The following is a 20819-nucleotide window of genomic DNA, read 5'->3' on the forward strand; positions in this document are numbered from 1 at the left end:
CGCACTGGAGTCAAGGAACAGCAGCTCGTAAACTGCAGAACAATAGTCTTAATCAGTAACATACCAGCATTCTTAGGAGCAGGGAGCTTGTGAACAAAGCAATAAACACACTACATAACCGAGTACTGCCTTGCTCAACGTTTCCAATGTTTCAGTCGTACTAATCACCGTCCCATAAAGCCTAATAAACTCTTGCTATATATATTTTTTGCTATATGCTTTACGTCGCACTGACACAGATAGGTCTTCTGGCGACGATGGGACAGGAAAGGCCTAGGAATGGGAAGGAAGCGGCCGTGGCCTTAAGTAAGGTACAGCCCCAGCATTTTCCTGGTGTGAAAATGGGAAACCACGGAAAACCATCTTCAGGGTTGTCGACAGTGGGGTTCGAACCCACTATCTCCCGGATGCGAGCTCACAGCTGCGCACTCCTAACCGCACGGCCAACTCGCCCGGTCTTGCTAATTTTACATCAACAATTCAATCGAATGGATTTTCCTAAAAAACAAAAAAAAACAAAAAAAAAAGCTGGAAGAAAGAGTGTAAAAAAACGATTATACAAATCTTAACCCAAGGTAATACAATAGAGTAACTTCTTCCAGCAACCTTACCTGACGTTCCATTTAAGTCACTGAGAAGAAATCGTCTCACTATTACGTTGGCTAACGATGTTCATTTTCACAGAATATGCAGTCGACTATCAATTGATCGCGCTAAACATACAAAGGATACATACGTTTCTTTTATTTTTTATTTACTATCTACTTTACGTTGCACCAACACAAATAGGTCTTACGGCGACGATGGGATAGGACAGGGTTAGGAGTGGGAAGGAGGCATCGGTGGCCTTAATTACGGTACAGCTCCAGCATTTGCCTGGTGTGAAAATGGGAAACAATGGTAAAACATCTTCAGGGCTGCCGACAGTGGGGTTCGAACCCACTATCTCCCGAATGCAAGCTCACATCTGCGCGCCCCTAACCGCACGGCCAACTCACTCGGTATTATTTTATTATTATTATTATTATTATTATTATTATTATTATTATGGATCTGGACATACTTTTTGCTTGTAAATAATTTCGGACCGATAATGAATTGTAAGATCATGGTGGTGATAATTAGGCGGTACAAACGGGCAACCATCCTCTCTTTACATTATTCAGATGGGAAACGGAAGATGACAGACACTTCGAAGAACGAAAATCGGTAAAAGAAAGAGCATGGCCATGAAGGGCGAGAAAATAAAAGACTCCCTAGGCCACGCAAACCTTATACGGTTGGGTTCACAAGAGAACGAAAGCTGACCAAGGGAGGTCGGATAAGAAAGATGAACGTGAGGAGCCTGACACAAGTAGAAACAACGCCAGGCACAGCTACGACCCTGTGGTCGTCAACTCACGCTCCCAAGTCGATAGCGTTGGGGAGTTCCCTTTTAGTCGCCCCTTACGAAAGGCAGGGTATACCGTGGAGGCATTCTAACGTCCCCACCCACAGGGGATTGAATGGTAAGAGATCAAGGTAAAAAGAAAAAAAAGAAAGCCTGTTTCACTTCAGAGCAAAACAAAAACAAAACAAAAGAGTTTAATCTGAAAGAAACTGCAGCAACCATGTCAGGGAAGAATACTTATTCAATAATACATGCAGTCACTGCAGACAATTTTTTGAAGAAACAGTCAGATACTTGTAAGAGTTCTTATCTATCATATCTATATTTTTTCAGAGGAAATGGAATCCGACTAATTACTGAGAGAACACTAACACAGCACCGAGGGAAGTAACAATATGAACTACTTTAATGAATAACACCAGCAATATACCCCGATTATTTTGAATACCACTCTCTTGAAATTTACCGAGTAATCACCGAGGTGCTGTATCAATTTCTACACCAATTTTTCCATTTCAACCCCTGGTAAATACTGCTCATCGAATAAGCTAGAATTCTTTCCTATCTCCATAAGACTTTTTTTGTTTTTGTTTTATGGACGTAGCTGTCAGGACAACAGATCATTCCTGAAAGATGTGAGAAAAGTGAAGGAAGATCCAAATTCGGTGGTAATGAACTGCGTTATCAGATTGTGCTGAACTCAATTAATGGTTTAATAAGGTTTTCGACGACGCAAGGATGGGAGAGGGCTAGAATTGGAATACAGCCAGAGCATCTGCCTGGTGTGAAAATGGGAAACTACGGAAAATCATCTTCAGGACTTTGAACTCATCATCTATCGAATGTAAGCTTTCAGCTACGTGACCCGAACCACGTAGCCAGTTCATTCGGTGAAACTTATTTAACACAGCTAAGTCAAAAGATACACAGAGGCTAGCTACCGGAGGTATTATTGTATTGAAGATAAACAGATCAACTTACTTTACCATCCTGTTAAATTTCTATTCCACCGTGACCTCGCGGTCTTAAAAGATCAATAAGTAATAAAACACAAATTAAACCAAAATACTTCTTTCTTTTCCAACTTTCTCGACTGAAATGAAAAATACTGTGTCAAATCTACATTAAATTAGAATACATATACTTGGATGACTGTAAGATCAGAAATTATATACATAGAATAGCGAATCTAACATATTTTGAGTGTGGAAGTGTGTACCATTCCAATCATGGTTAATTTTCTCCCCCTAAACCATGAGTTTCCACACCTTGGTGCGAGTTATTCTGCTGTACATCTTCGTCTTATTCTTATTCTTCTTCTACCGCTTTTCCCACACTTTGTGGGGTCGAACTGTGTCGCACATGTGGATTTGCCCCTGTTTAACGACCGGATGCCCTTCTTGAAGCCAACCCTATCTGGGGGATCCAATCACTAATGCGTGTTTCTGTGTTGGTTGGTAGTGTGGTGTGTTGTCTAAATATTAAGAGAAGAGTGTTGAGACAAACACAAACAACCAGTCCCCGAGCCAGAAGAATTAATCACACGCGATTAAAATCTCCGACTCGACCGGAAATCGAATCCGAGACCCTTTGAAACGAAGGCCTCAACTATTCAGCCAACAAGCCAGATTGGTGTAATAATTAAATACAAAATATATATTAAAAACCCAAAGTAATCTTCGTATAGACCATGAATCCCTTGGAGAAGTGAAAGGTAAAGTCTTCCACTCTTCATAAACTCGATGGTTAGTTAGCTCTTTGCCTCACAAATTAACCAGGTAACCATTTTTCGGAGCAGGTTGAATGAACCTCAGGGCATTGTACCTCGCCTAAACTGAAAATCTCGTTTGTAAATTTCTCGACTTCCTGACGGAGAAATGAACCCTTGTCCTTCTGCATGGACAGAGCACACCTTTATCGCCTCAGTCAGACAGTCCGTAATAGTTAAATACACCAGGAGTGTAAAAGTTATTTGGAATATAGCCAAGTACCGATACTTACTACACACAGATTGAATACTTTCATTCCTAATGTAATATAAGCTGTTCGCTATGGCAATCAATTTCCAGTTCGGCCAATGTGCGTGAATTTTTTTAAATGGAAAGTGGTTCGGATTCCACGAAAAGTTATAGGTCCCGGGACTTATAACTAAAAGATTAATAGTCATATACAAATTAAACCTTGCTTTTCTTTCAGAGTTAAAGGGGTATGGCGCATATATCTGGCGAGGAAGTCATTTAGATACTAGCTCACCTGGGCACCGTCCTCGTTGAGGTAGAAGATGTATCGCCATACCTTCCACATGTCATAACCTACAAACACACAGGTCAGTCACATCAGCATTCAGTCTGATGATTTACTTTCTACTACATATTTAATGTAATATAGAGAAAAATCCCGAGCTAAGCTAATTCTCCTGTACCCCTAAACAAAGGTCCAGGTCAGAAATTTCAAGGTAAAGATCAAAGAGTAGGAAATGGTCCCCCCCCCCCACCAAATCAAGGAGCCGATCAAACAATATGATAATCATAATATGAAGCCCTACACTACAAGGCAGCTTGTTCAAATTTCGCCGTGCATTTCATGACTGCGAGAGGAAATCACCACTACAAAATGATGTAGTTGGTTGCTTGAAGAATACTGTCATACATTCTAATAATCTGTACAGAGACTTAAGAATTAGCTAAATTACTCAACACTTCCACCTGTTGTTATTTTCTTAATGGGTGGAGTATGTTTGCAAGTATCTCTGGGCACAGTAAATGAAAATCCACAGCCTGTTTCCAGTCATTCGACCGGGTTAGGAATAGAATGAATGAAGCCCCATCCAGCGGCAAGGATATGAATTATTACCGGTTGCCGAAGCCCGTCACACTCCTCTGGGGCAATGATTAATGACTGACAAATCGAATGATATTGGAATGAAAGAGTACCCCGAGAAAAACCTGTCCCGCCTCCGCTTTGTCAAGCACAAATCTGACCGGGAATTGAACCACGGAACCCATAGGTGAGAGGCTGGCGCGCTACCGCCTGAGCAACGGAGGCTCCATCTCTGGGCACAGGCCAGAGTAAAAATTATCTTATTTAAGAGTGTGATAGTATGTAAGCTGCTGAGGTATGGGTGGATCTGAATAATGACATTCAGAGCACGGCTAGTGTGTCTGGATATTATGAAAGATGCTACTCCTACGGCCGGTCATGCTGTAATGGCACTCTTTGGCCCAATGAGGAAAGCAATGGCGAACAACTTTGCTCATCATGCCGTGTATGTCTCATTGTGGCATCACCGTCTTTTCCACTATTTTCCCTTATAACCACACAACCTTTGGTGGTACAGTCTGAGTACCCAACCAGCCTGCGGGTTGAAGACTAAACAAACGGACTTGACCATCAGGTATACTTGAACATCCGGCTCGAGAACTTCAACAGATAAGTCCTCTAGTGGAAAAGTAGTTTAAGGTACCAAAATCAGCACTATATGGTTCGCCCTAATGATGTTAATAGGCTATTTGTTGCATATCCCTTCAATAATTATAAGTTTTAAGAAACGCCTGAGTGTCAGAATTTAGTTCCGCAGTTCTTTAACATGCAGAAAGCTATCAACACGCGGTTGACAAATACCCTCTAAATGTCACTGAATGCAGCTGGGATTGAACCCGTTCTATTGGGAGCAGGACAACAACTAACCGACTGTGCCACTGAGATCAGCACATGGATCGCATTTTAGATGTGAGATAAATGAACCCTAGCAACGGTAGCCTTCTTTAAAATTTCTCCAAATTAAGAGTGAAACCCGCGTCCTTTTAGAAGAAGCAATCACGTCTTAACAGTCTTGATTAGGCAGCACCTATCCTATGTACGTATCTGAATGAACGCTGTCTTTCATGGAAGTTAAATAGTAGTATCTGCTATAAACAAGGCTAATACCGCAAGCATAACATCTAACCGCCGTGTCTCTTAAGTCATCTACCCGAAGGTTGGTTGGGTCCTCAAATAGCACACCAAAGATTAAGAGGTTATAGGGAAACCGCAAAAGCCGGTGCATACAAGGCATGAGGAGGAGTGAGGTAGTAGTTTACCGTTGCCTTCCTCACTGGGCCAGAAATTGCTATAGCAACATGACCCGACCTAAGGGAAGCACCTTTCATAACATCCGGACGCACTAGTCGTGTTTCATATGTGAACACTCAACACTATACCTATACCTCAGCATCTTTCATACCGTTACAGCCATAAATGAAGTGAGACCTCAGTGGAAGCTACATTTTACAATGGCCTGTGCCAAAATACAGATGCAAAAATACTGCGCGCGTCAAGACATAGTAACAGGCGTAATCAGACTAAGAACTGTTTCATTTATATACGAATTCAGATCTGCAGGCAGCCTTTACCTTTTTATCCTGATGATAGTAATATACATAAAGTCATGATCATCTACCTCCATTTTAATAACACCGTTTTTCAATGCCGAAATCGACAGCCGAAAGCCTTCTTATGCCCAGCTTTCTGGGTTCGACTAAGGTCGAAGTTCGTTTAGTTTAGAAGCTGACAATGAAACATTCTATCGTCATGTAATTATTATATTATCAACGTTTAAACAATTTCTTTAAATGCTAACATTCTTCAGCAACTCCAGAGTGACCACTTTTTTCTCCGCTTTAATAAGCTACTAAATCTACAGTTACGGGTTTATATTATTTTGCCATTCAGTACCGACTGACTGTATAGAGATTCCATCATACAACCTTGGTCATAGGAACTGGGCGACTAAAAAGCAGTTCCATACAGCCAGCCTCGTCATACTGCTGTCTACTTAAATCTGCTTTGTTGTAGTCCATTTGATCTCCACCCAGCAGCCTTTGAGCTAAAGCAGAACCCTTACTCTTGTCCTTATACACCCTTAAAAAACCATGACTGGCCCTTGAGTGCTCATTTTGCGTGAATTTTTCTACTTTTACTACTTGCACTAACACATCGAAGGTTTTCGGTGACGGAAGGGTGGGAAAGGGCTATGACTGGGAAGGTAGTGGCCGTGGTCTTAATGAGGGTTCAGCCTGGTGTGAAAGTGGGAAACCACGGAAAACCATCTTCAGTGCTGCCGACGGTGTGATTCAAACCCACTATCTCCTGAACGCTTGCGTGAATTTTTCTTCAAAAAAAGTCCTTGATACATTTGCGTAAAATCTTACAATCACTAAAGATAACCAAAACATGCTGTAGATAGTAGGATACGTGGGAAATACTGAACCTAGCATACGAACACCAGGTGAAACACCTAGATGATGATTACTGGCTGACGAAAGTGAAAAGTATGCTAGACAGAATAGGAATGGGAGAATACTGGGATAAAGAGATGCACAGTAAAGAGAAAAGATTCATAAAAAAAGTAACGATTAGAGTCAAGGACAATGAGAAACAGATGATTAGGGCAGAATGTGAGACTACAAGAACATTATCAGAATGTTGTGAAATTATCCAAAATATGTCAATAAGAAAAGAAAGGCTCCCAAATAGAGAACTAAGAGGTATGGTGTGATGGCTAATGGAGATACATAAAAATAAGGAGCTGAGAGAGAAACATAATGAAAATCATTCATGGAAGAGGCTCATCTAGTCAGAGTATGAAGGGGAACTGATGCACTTAGAATTACATATTTTGGTGGTGAATATAAATTAAAAATAGAAAGAGAGAAGGAATTCTATCAATAGCTGAATTGTTAAACAAAGAATGGATCACACCCAAACGAATAGCAAAGTTTGTATTTTAAGAAGTATGTGGCAGAAGGAAATGAAAAGAGATTAGCACTAACTAAAAGTATGAAAAGAAACCATGAACAAAGTCAACGTTTAGAATCACGATTGTAATACTGTTGTCACGATTAATGTGTTAAATTGCATGTGAATCTGCCTAACTTGGAATGGGTGAACTGTGTCTTTCAGCTGCCGGAATTCCGTAGCTGTAGGTCGAGAATTCACGGTGTCTATTTTAAGCTGAGGAGAAATCTGTTCGGACTCATAACAAACCTGAGGAATACCGTTCAACAGACGATCAAAATAAAGTGGAAATATCACAGGACAATGGAAACTATATAATGAATATGAGACTGTTACATCACTGTCAGTCTCCAGAATAAAATGACACGTTCAATTAAACTATTCCAGAGTGTATAATACCATTACCAATGGAGTAAATCTTTATAATGAAGACGGAACTAAAGAACACCTCGGTGTATGAAATTACGTTCACTTGTTTACAGTTCAGAGGCCATCTATGACAGCTGATGGCGGAACTGTTGAGGATCCAACCAGCCTTCGAGTTGACGACTGAACATACATACAGAGGAGTTAATACATAGTCTTCGTATGTCCTTTCTGAGGGATGGCATTTTTTCATGTGTCTGTAGAGGTGATTGTTGTTTTCAAATTCAAAAGGAGGAAAATGTCAGCCCGTTTTTCACAGATCTTTGTCCCTTTTTATAATATCGTGCTACGACCTTATTCAAGTTCCTTATAGCGTGACTCAGTAAGTTTGCACAATGCACTGTGCATCTGCCATCTCACTGCCTAAAAGTTCGCTCCTCTTGTTCAATGTTCATCTTGCCACTATAGTAGACTCTCCTATCTCTACGAAGAGCAAGCACGCTCACAGGGTACATTCAGTGGGGGAACATTAGTGTTGGTGAAGTTTGCCTGATGAGCTGAGACGCACTCTGGCGAAGTTTCGGGTCTACTACACGAGGTTCCTACCAAAACTCCTCATCTGAAGTCATGGGGTTCTGAAACTGGAACACTGGAGTTAAAATACACGTCCTCCTTCCTCCATGACGTAGTAGGACCACTATGCAATTTCCTCGTTCATCTGGAAATGTACTATTCACCTTGGATTCCTACAAGACTGTGTTTCAAGTTTCAGTTCAACTTAGAGAGAGAGAGAGAGAGAGAGAGAGAGAGTAAATTTTCCTTCCACTGATATGTTAAGTAGTGTATTCCCTTTAGAGAAAAGAATGCCTGCACTTGAAAGTTCCAATACAGCATTAGGCTGTGTCCGCAAGTTTCAAGTAAACATCAATAATGGGACAAGCCGAGCAACCAGCTCGATAATCTCTTTTTAATAACGTGCAGTATCGATCTTCATCAAGCCGCAATTAACAGGCAAGAAGCAAACAGTAACAACAACTAGACAGAACATTGTCGATGTAAGACTGGAGAGAATTTGCAAAATCTCGGACCGGCATGAAAGGTGCTTCACTTTACAACTCTGTGGAAAGCACAGTAGAAGTTCAGGTTACTGGAATCATAAATGTGACTGGTATCATTGCCTGCTTGTTTTCAAAATGAACATGTTGACAGCATAGGAGTCTTCTATTAGTCCCTACAGCACTGTTATATTTATTGGTTTCGAAAATGACAACATTTCACTATGTTGAAGGCTTTAAAATAACAGTACGCTCGGGAGATACTATTAAGCTATCCACATAACCGCATAATCTTTGGTGGTGCTATTTAAAGATGACTTAACAAACAAACAAACAAACAAACAAACAAACAAACAAACAAACAAACATTCTAGTCTTGTAACCGCTACATTCTATGACGTTGCAAGGGTGTTTTGAGCTTGTCCTGTTTGTATCTGGTGACTTTTTGAAGTATTTAGTTAAACTATCAAAACAAACCGCACAGCACTGCAGTTGTGATAGGCCTTGGCCTACGAAGCGACTGCTGCTCATCCGGAAGGCCTGAAAATTACGAGGGGACACGTGGTCAACGTAAGAAATTCTTACGGCCATTATGTTTTGCTTTTAGACCGAAGCCGCTATTTCCACTTCAGATAGCTTCTCAATTTTATTCTCACGTAGGCTGAGTATACCTCAAACCAGCCCTGAGATCCAGGATTTTTAAAAACCTGACCTGACCGGGAATCAAATCAGGAGCCTTCGAACACGAGAGGCAAGCTCTTCACCTCCCGATCGCGGGGCCACTATTTTGTTAAATTCGAGCTATTTTATTAGCGTAATGAGTAATAGCATTCTTCACTGGATAAATACTGTTTTAAGTCCAAATGTCTTTAATTGAAACGTTAATTCCATGTCACATTCAGAAGATACCATTAATGATATATTAGAAGTATATCTTAAACTTGTACAGAATATTTATATATGCTTTCAAAATTGATGTAATTATCGGCACTGTAATTAAGCGTGTCAAATAATGCAATATTCATCAAATTTCAATACTTACATCAAAAGCAGCGACCTCCAACATACAATTTCAACTAACAAGACCATTAATGTTACATACAATATTCTTGGCTATTCTCATACAAAGTATTAGCTGAACGTTTAGAATCAAAATTAATACATTGTTCTAAATTAAGAACTACAGCAAACAAAAGTCTAGCCTACATCCACTGAAAATTTTGGGTAAAAAGAGATTGTTCCTCAAACACTCATTTCACCCATTTCTCTACTGCAAGATATTTTTGCTATTTGCTTTACGTCGCACCGACACAGATAGGTCTTACGGCGACGATGGGATGGGAAATGCGTAGGAAGTGGAAAGATGCGGCCGTGGCCTTAATTAAGGTACAGCTCCGGCATTTGCCTGGTGTGAAAATGGGAAACCACGGAAAACCATCTTCAGGGCTGCCGACAGTGGGGCTCGAACCCACGATCTCCCGATTACTGGATACTGGCCGCACTTAAGCGACTGCAGCTATCGAGCTCGGTACTGCAAGATATTACTGGTCTCTGAGTAGTAGGCTTCTATTTCGCGAGAGGCACTCTCAAACGACAGAAATATTAGATAGACTCCGTTGTCTGTTTAAAATTCCACTAATGAGTAATGAGTAATGAAACTGACCACCAAGAAACCGTAGGGTGTACACCAATTGCTCTCGAACCCTATTTAAATAAACACATCAGTTACGCTCGAACCAAATTCTAAATATGTTTGTTACATGCGCGCGTAGCATACTGTATTTGCCCCCAATAAGTTGCGATATAACAGCCTCCGTGACTCAGGCGGCAGCGCGTCGGCCTCTCACCGCTCGGTTCCGTGGTTCAAATCCCAGTAACTCCATGTGAGATTTGTGCTGGACAAAGCAGAGGCGGGACAGGTTTTTCTCCGGGTACTCCGGTTTTCCCTGTAATACTTCATTCCAGCAACACTCTCCACTAACATTTCAAGATGGGGGCTTTATTCATTCCATCCCTGACCCGGTCACTGACTAGAAAACAGGTTGTAGGTTTTCAAGTTGCGATATACCTACAGTACCGTGGCAATATGCAGCGCGCTTATGACTGGTCTCGCTGGACTGAGAATGCTTCCGTACTAGGGTGACAATATGCAGGGCGTTACCGCACTACGGCTATGGAGTCAAGCTCTACAAAATCGGGAGATGAGTGGATTCAAGCCCCACCATCGGTTCTAGGTATACAAGAAGGCTGCCCTGAAAATTTTCTGTTTCCCATTTTCACTTCCAGAAAAATGCCAGGACAGTTCTCATTCACAGGCCACGGCCTACATTCCTTGCACCGAGTAAGTGGCTGTGCGGTTTGGATCACGCAGCTTGCATTCGGGAGATAGTGGGTTCGAACCCCACTGTCGGTAGCCCTGAAGATGATTTTCCGTGTTTCCCATTTTCACACCAGGCAAATGCTGGGGCTGTACTTTAATTAAGGCCACGGTCACTTCCTTCCCACTCCTAGCCCATTCCTATCGCATCGTCGCCATAAGACCTGTGCCGGTGTGACATAAAGCAGATTGTATACATATACACTGACTGAGCAAATGTTGACTGAGCGGCAGTTGTATAGGAAACCTTGTGAGCAGTGACTGTAATGTGACCGGTGTAACATGGAACGTCGTCGTGAGCTGACACCGTTCGAACGGGGTATGGTGGTCGGTGCCCGACGGATGGGAAGTGCGATTTCGGAAGTGGTGCGGGAATTCGGCTTCACACGATCAACCGTGTCCAGGGTGTATCGTGAATGGTTGAATACGGGTGTCACCGTCCACAACAGACGAACGACCGGCCGTCCAGCCACCCTCGATGACTGTGACCGGCGACATCTGACACGGATTGCCAATAGTGACAGACGGGCAACCGTGCAACAAATCACGGCTCAATTCAACACAGGCCGTGCTAGACACGTCTCCCAGTGGACAATCCGTAGGAACAAGGGTTCTATGGGGGTATGGGAGCCGGCGCCGCACACGGGTGCCACTGTTAACCCAACGTCATCGGGCACAACGACGCGCATTTTGTCGCCAGTCACCAGGGATGGACACTGGAAAAATGGCGTCACGTGATGTGGTCGGACGAATCACAATTTCAACTGCACCATGCCGATGGGAGGCACCGTGTATGGCGCAGACCACATGAAGCGATGGATCCCGCCTGCCTCGAAGGTGTGGTCCAGGGCGCTGGTGTCTCCGTTATGGTCTGGGGTGCATTTTCCTGGTATGGGATGGCCCCCTAGTTGTTCTGGAAGAGACTTTGAATGGTACGCGATATGGTGAGCTGCTCGGAGACCATCTCCACCCATTTTTGGCCTTCCAGCGCCCATACGGTTCTGCGGTGTTTCAAGACAATAACGCGCCGCCACATCGCTCCCACGTCGCCCGGGAATGGTTTCAGGAACATGCAGCGGAGGTCCAACGACTGCCATGGCCACCCAGGAGCCCCGATATGAACCCTATTGAGCATATCTGGGATGTCCTGGAACGCAGGCTCCGTGCCATGGATCCTCCACCCACGAACAGACCAGCAATGGCGGCCGCTCTGCAAACGATTTGGTGTCAGCTGTGTCCAGAGGACTACCAGGGACTTCTCGACTCACTTCCACAGTGTCTCACTGCAGTTCGCAGGGCCAGAGGAGGCCCCACACGCTATTAGGTGACTATCCCATGACATTTGCTAAATCAGTGTAATAATCCTTGCATCTCCTCATCCAATTTCATTCATTCACCATCATAGATTTCATCTTCATTGGCGTCACGAAGGGCTTCCGGTCGTAAAAACTATGCCATAACTTATAATTTCATCTCACCTCATCCCCATTCCTGTATCGAAAAACGGGCCTAATGGGTAGACGTACTGTACAATATATTACGACATTGTCAGACTCCTACGGCCAACACAGCGGCTGTCAGTCGGTTCGATCCCGGCTCAGTGCGTGCGGTGGTATTTAAGGGCGCTCAAACATGCCAGCGTCGTGTCGCTACTTTAACACGTAAAAGAACTTCTACAAGATAAAATTCCAGCACTTCCACGTCTCCAAAAACGGTGAAAGTAGTTAATAGGCCGTAAAACCAATTTAACTTTATGATTCGATTCAGTGGACTTTGGGTTCGATTCCCATCCCGGACAGGGATTTCAGCTGCGCCTGGTTATTTCCTTCGAGTTTGAGACTAGATATTCGTGTTCGTCTTAATACACACCTCTTCATCTACACAAAAATACACCACACTACCAACCCCATGAAAATTTGACTTGACACCCAAAGGCGACCTGCGCGTCGTGATGAGGATGAAATGATGATGAAGACGACACATACACCCAGCCCCTATATCAGCGAAATTAACCAATTATGGTTAAAATTCCAGACCCTGTCGTGAATCGAACCCGGGACCCCTGTGACTAAAGGCCAGCATGCTAACCATTTAGCCATGGAGCCGGACTCCAACCCCATACAAACACGCAATAGTGAATACAGGGAAGGCACGCCGCCGTAAAACTGGCCTCAATCCACACGTAATGCTCATCCCAAGTAATTGTGAAAAGGCCAAGACGAAGAAGAAAACAATGTATCAGAGTGCTACAGGTAAACATCTACCATATTTTTACACTCAATCTTATAAAGTAAATTAGATCTGATAGATATCCCAGATTAGTTTACAAAAGGTGGATTTTAAAATTCAAAGACGATAGAGAAATGTACAGGTGGTTAATATATTAGCGTTACATCTGAATACGCAAGCAAAATGCGAATTGCAGTAACGGTGGCCATTTCTACTCATGATTCACCACGTCCTTCAGTAGCTTATTCATGCGGGTGCAGCTGTTGAAATCGATTACGCTGTCCGGGATCTATAAAATATAAGGAGCAGCACGTGAAGTCACCTGTAGGGATACTCTTAACAAGTTAGCGATGTTCGTAGCTAGCAGGCAGCACAGCAGTAGAACTGATCGTGTCCCGTTATGACCCAGGCTATACATAACCTGTTCTGCAACCGATCAATCTCTCCCTTTGTTCAGACCAGCTCCATATCGAATGATCCAGTTGTTAATAGGCATGTCCTTCGAGGGCACATACTCTGTGACTAGACACATGGTCTTTTATATTGATGCCGCGAGAATAAAAGAAATGCATCTTCATTCTGCACTGCGTCCTCACAAGCAAAGGAAATAATTGGAAAACTGAGTAGGGCGTCTTCTCTATAATTCCTTACCAGGAGGCAGGTCGTGTGTTAGTGTATAAAGAAGGCGGTGGTGATTATTGTTTTAATAATATTTCTTTCACGTTGCTCTCTCTCTCTTAAGACATCCAGGACTTGTTCAATTTACTTTCTGAGGGAAGAGTACGCGGTAAAGACGTTAGGGATAGACCAAGGCATAAGTATGACAAGCAGATTAGAGTAGATTTAGGGTGTAGTCGTTACGTAGAAACTGAAAAGCTAGCACAGGATAGGGTGGCATGGAAGATGCATCAAACCATTCTATTACTGATGACCCAAACAACATTCTCTCTTTTTTTCAATAATCATCGTCATCTTATTCTTGATCAATAGGGACAATGACAACGAGGTTTTTTGCCTTATAAAAATAATCACAATTAATCACCAACACCGTCAGTTAGTTAGTTCGTTCGACCATGACGCTCCAACAATACTTCCATGTACACGACCTTCGCCGTTGAAAAATGTCATTTCTCAGCTCCTACTTAACGGAGTGAGATAAAACCAAGTGAAGGGATGTCACAACTTTAATACTGGCAAGTTTCATGAAAAAAAAAAAATGGAAGTTCTTGCGTTTATTCAATTAAAACAGAACGACAGACAGACAAAACTTACAAAAATGGTCGATATCGCTCCGTATCGTGTATACAATCAACCCTCTCAAAACTGTCAAAATAATATACGGGCAGACACTGCTTTATTATTATATTAATAATGTAAATAATTCGCTACCTATAACAAACACCAAAATAGACGGAAACAAAATACGGTAAATTAAAAGAAGTCGCACAATTTAAATACCTCCGTGAAACAATTCGGGAAAATTAAATCGAAATAACAGCCAACGAAAGTAGATGCAAAAGAAAAATAGGAACACCAAACATATGTACAACAAACAAATGCATTTCCAAACACGAAACTAAGATATTGCAATGCGGTAATTGAACGAGAATGTGTCCACGGATCGGAAACACTATTATGGACAGAAAAGAATATCTCGAAAACACAATCATAGGAAAATTTTAGGCCCAAAACTCACAAGTGAGCAATGCAGAAAAGACAGACAAGGAATCAAACAATACACAGATACTACAGTATGAAATACGTCGTCGAATTCATAAACGATCTTAAATTGGCAGAAATCTCACAAGATGATATCCAAAACAGTGACAACTTTAGATCCAAAATTCACAGATGGTAAATTGATCAAGCAGACAAAACGAAGATAACGACAGGAACAACTAGAACAAAAAGAAATTCCACAGGAAAACGAAATAATTGGAAAAGATCTCGGTACAGTGTTTTCACTTGTAACTCCATTCCTTACCAGAAGGCAAGTTGAATGTTACTGTATAATAATAATAATAATAATAATAATAATAATAATAATAATAATAATAATAATGTCAGAGTCTTTGGCTGAATAGTTAGAGTAGTGGTCTTCAGTTTAGAGGGCCCCAGGTTCGATTCTTGAACGGGTCGGCGATTTGACCTCCGTTTGGTTAATCCCTCTAGCTCGGGGACCGGGTGTCTGTGATCGTCTTAAAGACACATCCTCATTTATATACAACATATCACAATACTAACTAACTTACCACAACAACATGAAATACGTCCATCCATATAGATTTGGCGTCAAGAAGGACATCCGGCCGTAAAATAAGGCTTAATTCTCATGAACGCCGACCCCAGATAACTGGGGAAAAGGCCAGAAAATTTTAATAAATACTGTACCGGGCGGTACACCTCCACTCCGCTAATTTAAAATGTGCGCCAGTTGAAACTCCTCTGCTGGAGGAAGTCTGAACTTTATCTACGCTAGTAATTCTCTACTTTCTCAGAAGATGTCACCACGTGGAAAATTTTGAGTTTTTGAACTGTGTCATTTTTGATGTGGTTTTGTTTCGCTTGAAGTAAGAAGTGTGAACTTTCTCTTCTAGAGGACACTACTGAAGATCAACAATAGTGCAACCTAGTGCGGAGTCAAAGAACTATTTTGTTTGAGAAATTTTTATTTCAAATGTTTGTTCTTTGCTAAATTTTTTCAGTCTTTGGTTAAGTTGGCAATATTAACCCCTTCTTTCCCCTTGTTTTAAATCTAGCCTATCCCGAATTTCTTGAATTAATTTTCCACCAATTATGTGTTTCTTCTTAGTATTGTGTAGGGGGTTTATTGATCTACCAATAAAATCATCGCGGGAGGGTGTTTTCATTCCCCTAACGCCTAGAACCTTCTGCGAGAGTATTTAAACTGCTGATTTTAGGGTCTCCGGGCCACTTCTGTTCCATCTTTCAGTGTATAAAGTACATAGCAGGAGGCGGGAAGCGCCTCTTTCCTCGGCAGCGGTCATCAATAAGGTAATGGCCGATTAATAAATTCTTTCTTTGCTAGCTCAGCAGTTTAACTCTCGGGGCGGGTGCGAAGCGTTCCTCCATGTAACCTTTTCCTAAAATGTAACGATCTTTTCTTCTATTCTCTTTTAAGCTGCATATTGGGATAGAGAGTGCTAACCCTCTCGAGCTCCCACTCACATTGTCTTGAGGTGAACTTATTTTCTCAACCTATTCTTCGTTAATGTAAAACAAATTGCTCTTTTCTAAAGTCACCTCGGTAGTATGGGATTAGCCCTTGCATTAGTGGCCTAGAGCCAGATTAGGTTTTTAAAAACAAGTGTATTAGGAGTGCAAGATCGCCTCCTCTCAAATTGTTATTTTAGAGGTCATGTAATTGCCCATTTTTATTTAATAGACCTCAGTAGGTTGGGTATTTTACCCCTGTGTCTATGTCCAGTGAGGACAACTTGAAGGTGGAGTTTGGTGTGGCCTGGGAGAGGCTTAAATTTTGAGAGCGACTGGCTCTTTTGAAAATTGAGTGTTGTATGCCTCGTGGAGGCTTTTCTGTGTAATTTGGAGCAAGGGCTCCTAGGTATGAATGGGGTTTTCTGCCCCTCTGTTAAAACTCGTGTTTGGGGTAAAACTGAGCTGATTGCCCAAGCAGTGTAAAATCAGGGCGCGAAGCCCAATTCCTGTAAATATTGTAACTACCCTTTTTGATTTGCTACTTTGTACCTGCCATGCTTGTTATTTCTTTGTTTTTGAAAAGAAAATATAACCTTGTTAAATTTTAAATTAATTTTGCTTTCGTAGCTGGAGACCTATTCACACCCGCACCTTCTTTCACCTCTACCTACCACGGAAAACTCCGTAACAAATACATTTTAAAAAAGGCATTGGGAAATGTAGATTAAAATTTTACGGACAGATTAGAATGAACCATGGATCAAAGAGAGAAAAGAAGCCCACAGCAGAAGAATGGAAGATGTATGTGCAAAGAGGAAGGCAAACAAGCGCCGTAAAGCACTTCGCGTATTCCTAAATGGATTTATGATAATCATAATAATAATAATAATAATAATAATAATAATAATAATAATAATAATAATAATAATAATAATTATCATCATCATCATCATCATCATCATCTTTCGTCCCACCAACTACTTTTACTGTTTTCGGTGACGTCAAAGAGCCAGGAGGTTTTATTTTCGAGCCGATTAATCTACCGACACAAGACTGGCGTATCTGAACACCACCGAATAGCAGTGAACTGAGCCTGGATCGAACCCACGAAGTTGGACTAAGGAAGTAACCGTTCTGCCGTCTGGGCCATTCAGACTGGCGATTATTGTTCTAAGTATAACTAAACAACCATCTCCGGATTGCATCAGACGAGAAAAAGGAAGGAGTCCAACACTTCAAAGAACGAGAATACCAACAAAAGAAGGGAAAAGCGCTATGAAAGGCGTGATAATGAAGGACGTCGCAAATTTAATATTGTCGATGTAGGAAGAAACAAGCGTGAACAAAGAGAGGCCGGACAGGAAAGGCGAATGTGGCGTGGCAGTAAGCTGTGTGAGAAGTAGAGAATCTCTCACTGTTGACCAGTAAGATCACTCATGATTACGAAGAAATAATGTAATTAAGGATCAGTGAAGGGTAAACATGCATAATCACCACCTGTTTCACTGCAACTCCAATTGCCCAATCCTCGAAAGTTGAAGGACTGCTCCTAAAAATATTGTATTCCTGCATTCTTTGCAGTATCGGTCCGGCTCAGAGGGCCCCGGGTTCAATTCTCGGCGGGACCGGAGATTTTAACTGCGTATGGTTAATTTCTACGGCTCTGGAACTGGGTGTTTGTGTTTGTCCCAACGCACTCCTCATCCTCCACAACACAACATACTACACTACCACCCACCGCAAGAACATGTACTGTAAAATTAAATACATCCCTCGACATAGGGTTGGAGTCAGGAAGGTCATCCGGCCACAAAACAGGGCCAGATCCACATGTTCAAAGACAGTTCGCACCCGCGACCCTCCTAGTGTGGGAAAAGTGATAGATGATGATGGCTCTTTGCAGTATCGCTCGACGGTAATCTTTCTCCATGAAGTGTTCGAATCTGTTAAATATTACAAATCACATGGGATATAACTGAGCTGTATGTACTGTACGATGTGATAAACTTTCAGGACACATTCCTCTCGCGTAGAGGAAGAAAATAAGTTATATGGACATCAGTCCGGAAACGCTCTGTCTCAATGTTTCAACTCATTTTTTGCAGCTCTACATAGTACATTAATTACGGGAAACATACAGGAACGGAGCTTATCAGCATACCACATGGAACTCTTTCCGAAACGAAAAGTTCAAAATCCCCTCCATTAACATTGATGCATGCATCAAGGGATACTCCAGTGCATGCGAGATGCATTTCATGTGATATGCTGGTACGTTCTGTGTTCCACCCCTCGTTTGCTCGGTTGGCCGGTCAGAGTGCAGAGCTGTCGGACCACGGACCAGCCGTGGCCACTTGAGAGCCGAAACCCACTCTGCATCCGCCATGCGCGACTATTGGCATCTGTTGTACGATATAGGTACTAACTCAGTGTGCTATGACCCTTGAGTCTAATACGATAGTCATGAAATCATATGGTCAGTTCTTAATTTGCACAACCTTGTAACTTCGGCTGAAAAAATAAAACGGACTGTTTTAAAAGTTTATTTTCTGATATTCTGTTTACGACTCGTGTAGTTACTTTTTAGTTGGTAATACTGCTCGAAACTGTATTAACTGTAAAAACAGTTTTGTATTTGGTAAGTCAACTATATTGCTGTTGCACAACGCTTCTCATAATATTTGTAAAAAACAAAATTTTTCTATACGATATCACGTAGCGAAAAGATATAAAAACTTTACATGAAATACTAATTCCGAGAGAAAAACCAACCCTGGAGGGGAAACGCTTTAAGAAATAAATAAATAAATTAATTAATTAATTAATAATGCGCCGTATATCGAAATGAATAACGCGATGTCACTAAATGTAGGCTAATCTATTCACTCTCTTTTCTTGAAGCCCTAGAACGACGTGAAAATGACAAGCACACACGAACAGTCTTGGCGCAATCCACGGACTTCACCCCCTGAGCAATACAATGTTCATTCATAACACGCTGCTACGTGCTAGCACGACGTGACACATCGATCGGCATACATTAGCTCAATTGTCTTTGTGCTCAGTGTGCACCATCACTTTGTTCATTCTTACTATAAAGTTCCCACACATCACAACTTTATGGTCTCTCTTATTGGCACGTCCAATAGCTTGGACCAAGGATCGGCACGGCGGCATGTACTGCTGCTGTTGTTTCATAAGCCGCATCTACTAGCGACAGAATAGGAACTGCTTCATATCCTGAGTTACTGTGGGATCTATAATACTGAAGGATTGGGTTGACTGTTCTAAAACAACAAATTTAACTCATTCAAAGACGAGTCCTGTGATAATGTGGAAAAGACTAGGAAAGACTCATTATCAAGGTATCTACTGGTAGTGGCTTCAAGCCTCGGGTCTCCGAACGGTGCAGCTTCCTAGTCTTACCATGCAGGGAATTTTACCGCTCGATTATGGAAGTTCATGAACTTAGTTACTGAATGGCAACACTGGCACACTGACCACCCTTCGCTACTTTAGTGCACAAGTCCACACGCCTGACAACTTTGCTGTAAAGACAGTGTCGTGGTATTCGGTTCTAGCACCCCGGGTTTGGTGAATACGAAGTTGTGACACTTGCACGGAGTGACACTTGCACGGAGGCCCAAGGAGGGTTAGAATGCAGAAACAGGGAGGGAAGGCCCACCCGGTAAGTGGAGTTTATTGCTACAGTTGATACCTGTGTGACAACTAGTGTTCCGCGTTGAATTGGTGATAATTGTTCTGCAGCTATGGAGTTCACTGAGACCACCAAGGGAAAGCCTTTATTGATTTACAATGGACGTCAGTATATTGTGGACTATACCAATAAAGATCAAATTACTTACTGGCGGTGCGTATATTTCAAGAAAAGTAAATGTAAAGGAAGAATAACAACGAAAGAGAATAGACCTACAGTTTTAGTTGCATTCCGGACGACGCGGCGAATAAAGTGAAAAAAAGTGTAGCAAAAAAAAAAAAAAAAAAAAAAGAAAGAACGTGCAAGGGAAACAGAGAGTATGATTTCAACAATTTACACAGAAGAAGTAGGCCAGCTCTTCAATAGAGGTTACGACCTTGTGACATCGTTGCCATCACATAAAAGTGCCAAACAATCATTACATCGCATCCGACGGAAAAGAATGGGACCTACAAAAGACCCGATCGATTCTGGAGGTGTAATAATACAGGAAAGACACATAGCAATGAACGACGGTGGAAAATTCCTAATGAAGACGACAACAGGGGGCCTATAGACATGATATTAGTGTTTGCCAGCGAGAAAGGAATAATCTGCTTTATCAAGTTGCTCTTCATTCTTTGTCGACGGGACCTTCAACAGTTCAAGCAAGCAGTTTGGGCAGTTATTTATCATCCACGCCGATCTTGGAAGTTCTTGGGAAGGAACCAGCACGATACCAGCTGTCTACGC

General features: G+C 42.0%; 1 protein-coding gene across 5 annotated transcripts in view; it reads right to left on the reverse strand.

Annotated features, from left to right (window-relative positions):
• LOC136866342 (platelet binding protein GspB) overlaps positions 1-20819 on the reverse strand; it is a 549318-nt gene that overhangs the window by 164384 nt on the left and 364115 nt on the right. The window lies entirely within an intron of this gene.

The sequence above is a fragment of the Anabrus simplex genome, chromosome 3, assembly GCF_040414725.1.
Source record: "Anabrus simplex isolate iqAnaSimp1 chromosome 3, ASM4041472v1, whole genome shotgun sequence".
In the NCBI taxonomy this organism is placed as follows: Eukaryota; Metazoa; Arthropoda; class Insecta; order Orthoptera; family Tettigoniidae; genus Anabrus; species Anabrus simplex.